Source organism: Siphateles boraxobius, unplaced genomic scaffold (assembly GCF_051911475.1).
Source record: "Siphateles boraxobius isolate OS27281-9 unplaced genomic scaffold, OSU_SipBor_1 42, whole genome shotgun sequence".
NCBI lineage: Eukaryota > Metazoa > Chordata > Actinopteri > Cypriniformes > Leuciscidae > Siphateles > Siphateles boraxobius.
In genome coordinates this window covers 1,667,501-1,675,000 of record NW_027509053.1, presented here as the reverse complement: position 1 = coordinate 1,675,000, position 7,500 = coordinate 1,667,501, and positions in this window count along the sequence as shown.

Genomic DNA, 7,500 nt, shown 5'->3' with positions numbered 1-7,500 from the left:
TACTGTGTATTTAGATATTTATCTATCTATATTTATCTACATCTATTTATACACACACACACACAAACACACACACACACACACACACACACACACACACACACACACACACACACACACACATCACTCCAACAGTCTGCTTGTATAAGTCTGGAAAAGGAACTATAGCAGGCATGAAAACGGGCCAGGGGTGAAAAAGGTGAGAAGGATATTACCCCTCTAGGGGGGTTCGGGGGCACGCTCCCCCGTAAGAAAAATTAAAATATTCCATATTTTAAACCATCAATCTGATGCATTTTGAGATGCATTTTTGCCAACCTGGGGAGAGCTGGAGAAACTTAACTTCAGCCATGAGTCAAAAATAATATGGCCTCCGTAGCGTTAGCTAATAATTTTCCACTGGAGCTTTAGCTAGCTGGCTAACGTTGCGTTCTCTCCTGCTGTGTTCAACGACTCGATTCATCAAGCTAAGCCTATGTGAACAAAGCTCCTGGGTAACTTAGATATAGCCTACCAGAAATTATTAGGGATGTCCCGATACCATTTTTTCTGAACCGATCCAATCCGATACCAACAATTTTGAGTATCGACCGATACCGATCGGATACCAGCGCAGTTTTTTTTTTAAATCAAGTAGGATTTCTATAACTCTACCCTTTAACCAATGGCTCTTTCAGGCTCTCTCTCTCTCTCTCTCCTCTGGTGCGCACTCTAAATGCAAGCATATTATTGTAACCACAGTAACTTTGATCTGCTTGAACACATTTTAATCGTCTTTAATACATGATTCCGAAGGATAGATTAAAAGACCTGTTCATTTTTTAAATAAATACAAATTTATTAAATAATAATAATAATTATCAATAAATTAAATTTTTTGAGATCCGGGGCTATAAAAAAGACTGAAGCCCCGAATGCCCATGTCTAAGACGCGCCTGTTGCTGAGTCCTGTAGGTTTGTCCACATACTGTCCTGTAGGATTGATAACATCCCACAGAAATTATAAGCCCTGCAAGATTCAGAATGTAGATTGATTTATTGATTGGTTGATTAAATAAATAAACTAATCACAAACTTAAGGATATAAAACATTTATTACCTAACTACCCTAACTTACTAGCTAGCTATCATATATCCCAGCTAACACAGTTACGTTGTGAAGACGTAACAGGACCGGCCCATATTCGTCGTAACGACGTGCCAAATAACGTTCCAGCACGTAACTTTGTGATTCCTGTATTCGTCGTGGCAACGTTATTGTGGTACGTCAGCAAGAACGTGATGAGTAGGCCCTACGTCTCAATTGCCTAACTGGTATGTTCTGAGGAGGTAACATCAAAGGACCGTTTTAGTAGTAACAACGACCAAAATACCACGTAAAAACAACAACAAAAAACACTGCATACATTTAATCAGCATTTATTCAGTGTTACCTGTACTATTGTGTGTATGCACCGCATGCATCAATGTGTCACACACATGTGTGCCTCGAGAATCAATCAACTAGAAAACATTTATATCATTTAATAATCAGCAGTTAGTTAATGACATTCTCCACCTCAACATAATAAATAATTAACATATAAGTTTTAACATATATATATATTAAAAGTTAACAAGTTATTGAGAAGTGAAAATTTGGCATATACATTCATTTTAATTAATTTGATCTTACTTTAAGGAAAAAAATACGAAAATTTCAACAACAAAAAAATCAAAAAGTCTTATTTGTTTTCCAAAAGTAGGAGTGTTTCATCATCTTCATCATGCTGCTGCACACCTTTTCTCTGGTCTTTCTGCTGCAAAATGAAAAGTAGCTGGTCAATATAATTTATTTAAAATATGATGGTTTCATTGTATTAATCATGTAAGATAACTATAAATATACTATAAATCCAGTAATTGTATTTACTAAATGGTTAAAATGCAGGAAACAAATAAATGCAATAGTGAGTTTATTAGGATTAGTGGATTACAAAATCGGATATAGGGATTACGTGAGAACCGGTTCTCTTCACACTTCATGACAGTAGGTGGCGACATGCACCTATTGATGTTGGTTCGCAACCCGCCATTACACCAAATGAAGAAGGACGGTTGTTCGGCAGTTGTTGAACGATATAAGAAAAAACTCCAGCTGCGCTCTATGTGAGTAACCATGAATTATATTTTTCATTTTGATATTTTATTTGTTGTTAGGATTGTCAGATGTCAACTATATGTAAATTATGACGAGGTGAGATGCGCTAATCATGTTAGCTTATAGCACGAGATCCAAACTTTGTTTTACCTAACTTACCGTTAATTAGATTCGAATGAGCGGAATTGGAATAATTAAAATTCAAACCTACCCCAAGCCTAACTGACCTAAACGACAGACTGTGAAATGCTCCACTCACATGTACAGTCAGATGTTCTTTGTTTGTGCAACTTTAAGTAAATCAAACCAGTGACTAAACGGTCAACTTCACATTGTTTCTACTTTTAGTAAAAGAAAAGTACTAAGTGAACTGAACATTGCAGGATACAGGCAAGGAGACAGAGGTAAGTGAATCCAAACACAGCTTTATTGAACGTGACACAAGTGCATAGGTGAGTATTCTCAGAGTTCAGGTGCAGATGCGGTGAGGGTCTCTACGTGCGGGGCAGATAACAGGTGAGCAGGTCCTCTTCAGGTTAATTGGATGTCAAGCGGTCACAGATCATTCATACTTGTCTTTTCTCTTTCAGGTGTCGTCGTGGATGAGACAACTCGGCGTGAACACAGGGACTCAGGAAAATACAGGATTCTAGGGAACAGGGATCCAGACAGGAAATGCAGGAAACCAGGACTCGGGTAGGATGTCTGAAGACAGTGGAACAGGAATGCAGAGGTCAGTAATACACAGGTGAGTATACGTTACTTGGTCGGCGATGACGAGGAGATAGACTTTGGGGCAAGCGGGAAATGGTCTGTTCCTGTTGGAGGCTTGACGGTGAATGAAGCTGTGGTGAGTGTTTTTATTCAGAGGCTATTGATTGTGAACAGGTGCAGGTGATTAGAATTCTGGTGAGAGTGATCGTTGTGTTGTGAAGGATGTGGTGTCTGATTGGTTCCTGACAAACATGTAATCTCCCTTTTTTTTTTATTATGTAATTAGAATATAATAACTATTTTATAGAAAACTGCACCAAAGGAGCTTACATTCTGACAGCTTGCTGGAGCTTAAGTGTGTCTGCCACAATGTCCTCCACTGTTGCTTGCTGGATTCTAGGATTGGACATCATCACTGCCTCTGTAATATTAAATTCCTTAACTATGCAGCAATGGTTAAAAAAGTACTGGTAATACAGGTTTTTTGTGTCACTAACATATAGGACTTGCTCTTCCCTTTCTTCCCCTTCAGACTAAACTCCTTCCAGACACTGTAGGAGGCCAGTGCCCGCATCACCCGCCGGGTGTTTTCCCCAGGGTTTGGACCTCCAACAAGACTTAAATGGTGTGTCTACAAGATGGAATACATTTTCAAAATGGTAATAACTTTTGTTATTTAACTTAATTCTAACACTTTTTTGGCATTTCACGGATAGTTCACTATTAACATACCACACTATTCCGAAATGTCTCCTCTTCATTTTTTCTTTGAGAGAGAGAGGAGTTCCTCCATAGTGGCACACACATCAAGGCTCATCTCCTCCACTCGCTGACTAGTCCCATCACCCAGGGCACGAGCACAGTTCATACAGGGCTGCTGTTGAGCTCCTCATCGCCTTCATCTCACTCTCAATGCTGATGATTCTCTGAGTGAGTAACTCAGGAGTTGATCTGGGAGAATCAAGATTGATTCATTCAAATAAAGGTAAAAACTAAGTTTCAAATTATGTTTTGCATTTACCATTCTTCTGGATGTCTCTAGGAGGCACTGGTCTTAATGATGCATCAAGAATGGTATAATCTTCAGGTCTTGCTGGTGTTAGTGTGGTTTGTTTGTTGGGTTTAAATGCTCGGGGAAATGGCAGCTGACGTTCCACTGTAAATTAGAAGGTAATTACTAAAAAATAGGAACAAACGAAAAACGATGAAATGTACTGGTATTGGTATCAATCAACTAATGAAATTTTGGTATTCTGAAAACCCCCAAACACTTTTTAATATGAAATTGTGCACAAGTGGTAAAGTAAAATAATTAAAACTAAGAAAGGCCTACCAGTTGATGTACAGTTCACCCGGCTCTTCTTTTTGGGGTGAGGTACTGAAGAAGTATCTTTTAAAAAAATGAATAAAAATGATTTTAGAATTACTTTAATTACTTTACTTGTAAACTTATTTCACATGCTCAGGTTCATACCTTCATCAGAGCTGCTGAGACACACTGGTCGTTTTTTTCTCTTGGGAACGTCATCAGAGCTCTCCACAGAAGACTGCACAGCTGCTCTTTTGGACCACTTCTTTGCAGTTTCATAGTCACCTGAAGTAAAAATACAGTGAGGATAATGTAGCATTCCTTAACAGAGTTGCACTAACATTTTGTTTGAATGATCCTTTAAAGTAAAATGAAATACCTGTTTTTGCAAACACTCTGACCCTGTGCCTGGTCCAAATTTTTTTATCAGGTTGTTATTAATTTTTAATTAAAAACCTTTTAATTTTTAATTAAATTATGAAATAAATATTGTAGAAAATGAATTCAAACTATAATATGAAAGCAAGAGTAACTCAAAATCTGAACCAGTTTCAGGCTCCACATACAGTACAGGATCGTTTGGGGGAAGTGTGTGGGCGCGGGCGCTGCCGGAGCATGGACACTGCACCGGAGTCGAACTGTTGCAGAGAGGTCAACCTGGAACATTTATTGATCGGCGAAAATGCATCACCATGCACCGTTCATTTCGGATGCTGTGCGGTGAGAGAGACATGTTGGAGGAGGCTATGCTATCTCTAAGGGATGTCCGAGCTGAGACGCTGGAGCGCCCCATAAGTAGCTGGTATGTAACAGTGTATTTTACGAATTGGCAACTGGGCTAGGCTAGGCTAACTTATGTCCTCTTCTCAGACTGTTAAGGTTAACAGCGTACCGGCAGTTCACTCTTTGGGCGAGGGGGCATTTGGGAAGGAGGAATAGGATTCCATTCCCATCCTGTGCAATGAACTAACGTTACATCTTTTCCCCTGAGCTGAACATCAAGGATTCTAGTATGCGTTGGACTTGTAGCTAAATAAAACATTTGATGTCAGACGCTTCATGTACTCATTGACGTTTTCAACACATCTGTCTCTCGTACCTAGGATTAAACACTAGAAATCACGACTAGAATAATTTTGTTGACAAGGCATGGGGAAGAGAGAAGCTAGCTCTGCTAGTGTTGGTTGGCAACGGAGTACCCACTAAACAACATGATGTCCAAAAGACGTCTTTTCAACGTCTTTGTCACAAAAGTCGGACGTTGAAAAGACGTCCACTGAGGAGCCAGAATGAAAGTTTTTATGACGTCTTTTTTTGACGTGTTCTGCACGTCCGATATAGACGTCCATCGAACCTTCGTACCAGTTTAAAAACTAGTTCAAATGTGGCCATTGTGGACATACTTTCAACATCATGTTTTATTTTAAGTAACCATTGTGGTGATGAGTGTTTGCTTTAGTTGGCCTCTTGGTCCCAGTTCTTCTTACTTTAACCTGTTCCACTCTGATCGCCCGTGGGCGGGCAAAAGAGCTACGTCATTATATTTAAACTTATTTTTTTTTATGTTTCTGGAGATACTATCACCCCATATATAGTATCATTTTAAATCTTAAAATCTCATCTTTACACAGAATATAATTGTATGTGTGTATATGGAACACAAATAATTAATATAAAGCTTTAAAAAACAATCGTCACAAAATCGCTCCTCCCCCAAAATGGCGATGCAGAAAAGTAAATATGAATATGTATTTTTTACGTATTTCACAAAACAGGAAAATCATACATCAAAAGAAAGCTCTCATTCTAAGAAATGTGACTGTGTAGTTTGTTTTATTGTTTTAACATCATAGTTCACATTATCTCCAAAAGAATCGGGCAGTAAAATATGATTTCAGTGAAAAAACAAAGACAAACGTCTCATTTCTACTTCGATTACAGGTGCTCTAAGCTAAAATCAGCCACAAACTCCATATCATCTTTTACCTTAGGATGTTTTCTTTCAAATGAGCCTATTTGTACTTTTCTGTGAGCTCCTCTTGGTAAATAATCCACTGTTATGTCGCGGATGTCGAGAACACAAAAAGCACTCGACCGGAGAAACACGCGATCTACACATCATCATCAAAACGTGCAAGCGTCCTCTAATCATGACGATGATATACATATCAGGCACATGTTGAAAGCTGAGGTTGACAGCTTTCCAATCACATGTCAATCATGTATCTAGTCCAGTCACATGCTGAATCAGCCAACGAATCAGTGGAGTAGGTGGGCGGGATCACGACCGTTTTTTATGAATGTATGTTGTATCACGACGTTGTTGATGATCGGCGAGTAGACAGTAACAAGTGAATGACAAGTGACGAAGACGACTGACAGGAAATTTGTGGATATTTTTGTATTTTTTGAGCGTTTTGATTAAAAAAATTTTTTTGCATTTGAGTATTAGAAAATTCCAAAGGACACGTATATACACTAAAAATGACACTTTGCCTCCCTTCGGTTATATTTGAATAACTCTTGCTCAGAATGTGATAGAGAAAAAATCTTTTTTTCTGGTGGATACTGCCACCTAGTGGAGTAAAACAATATAATCAGCAGGTCCCCAGAGCAAACAGTACCTGAATCACAGATTTTCAAAGACAGGATTCTAAAAAAAATAAAAAATAAAAGGCCTATTTTTTTATGTTTATCGTAATATTTTAAAAGCATACCATGCTATTTTTTAAGTTTTGCAATCTGATTTAGTACATTTGAAGGGTTTCCTGTACAATGACACTAGCTTTTTAAATTTCCTACACTGTTTGTGTCTAGGGTGAATATTTAAACTTGGGTGTGTTAAATTCAGGCGGAATTCCAAAATATGCCTTAGAGTGGAAGAGGTTAACTTTACCGTGGCTGTTGTAACTGTGTGTTTGTATAACACCATTGTTGTGGCAGAGAAAGCCAAGAAAAAGTAAGATCGACTGTCATCAGCTCCTCGTTGATGATGATAAAATCATCACAAAGTGAGCATTTAATGTTGTGTTTAGACTTTTGTCTTTATATCAGGCATTTATAACCACCAATCTTGTGGAACTGCATTATTTGGTCCAGTACCATTAGATTGATCACTTATTTGAAGGTGGATAAAAGAAAAGCATGTTTACACAGTGTTATGAGGAAATGCATCATACAGTCAAACACAGAGATCAAGATTTTGCGTATGATTCACAACAATGGTGACAATAAAAAAAAGCTTCATGCTGCAATGCATGATGGGTAGCTTTCAAAGTACAAAACATCCTTGATTCCCAAGCTTTTTTGTTTTGGTTGTCACCGTTGTTGTGAATCA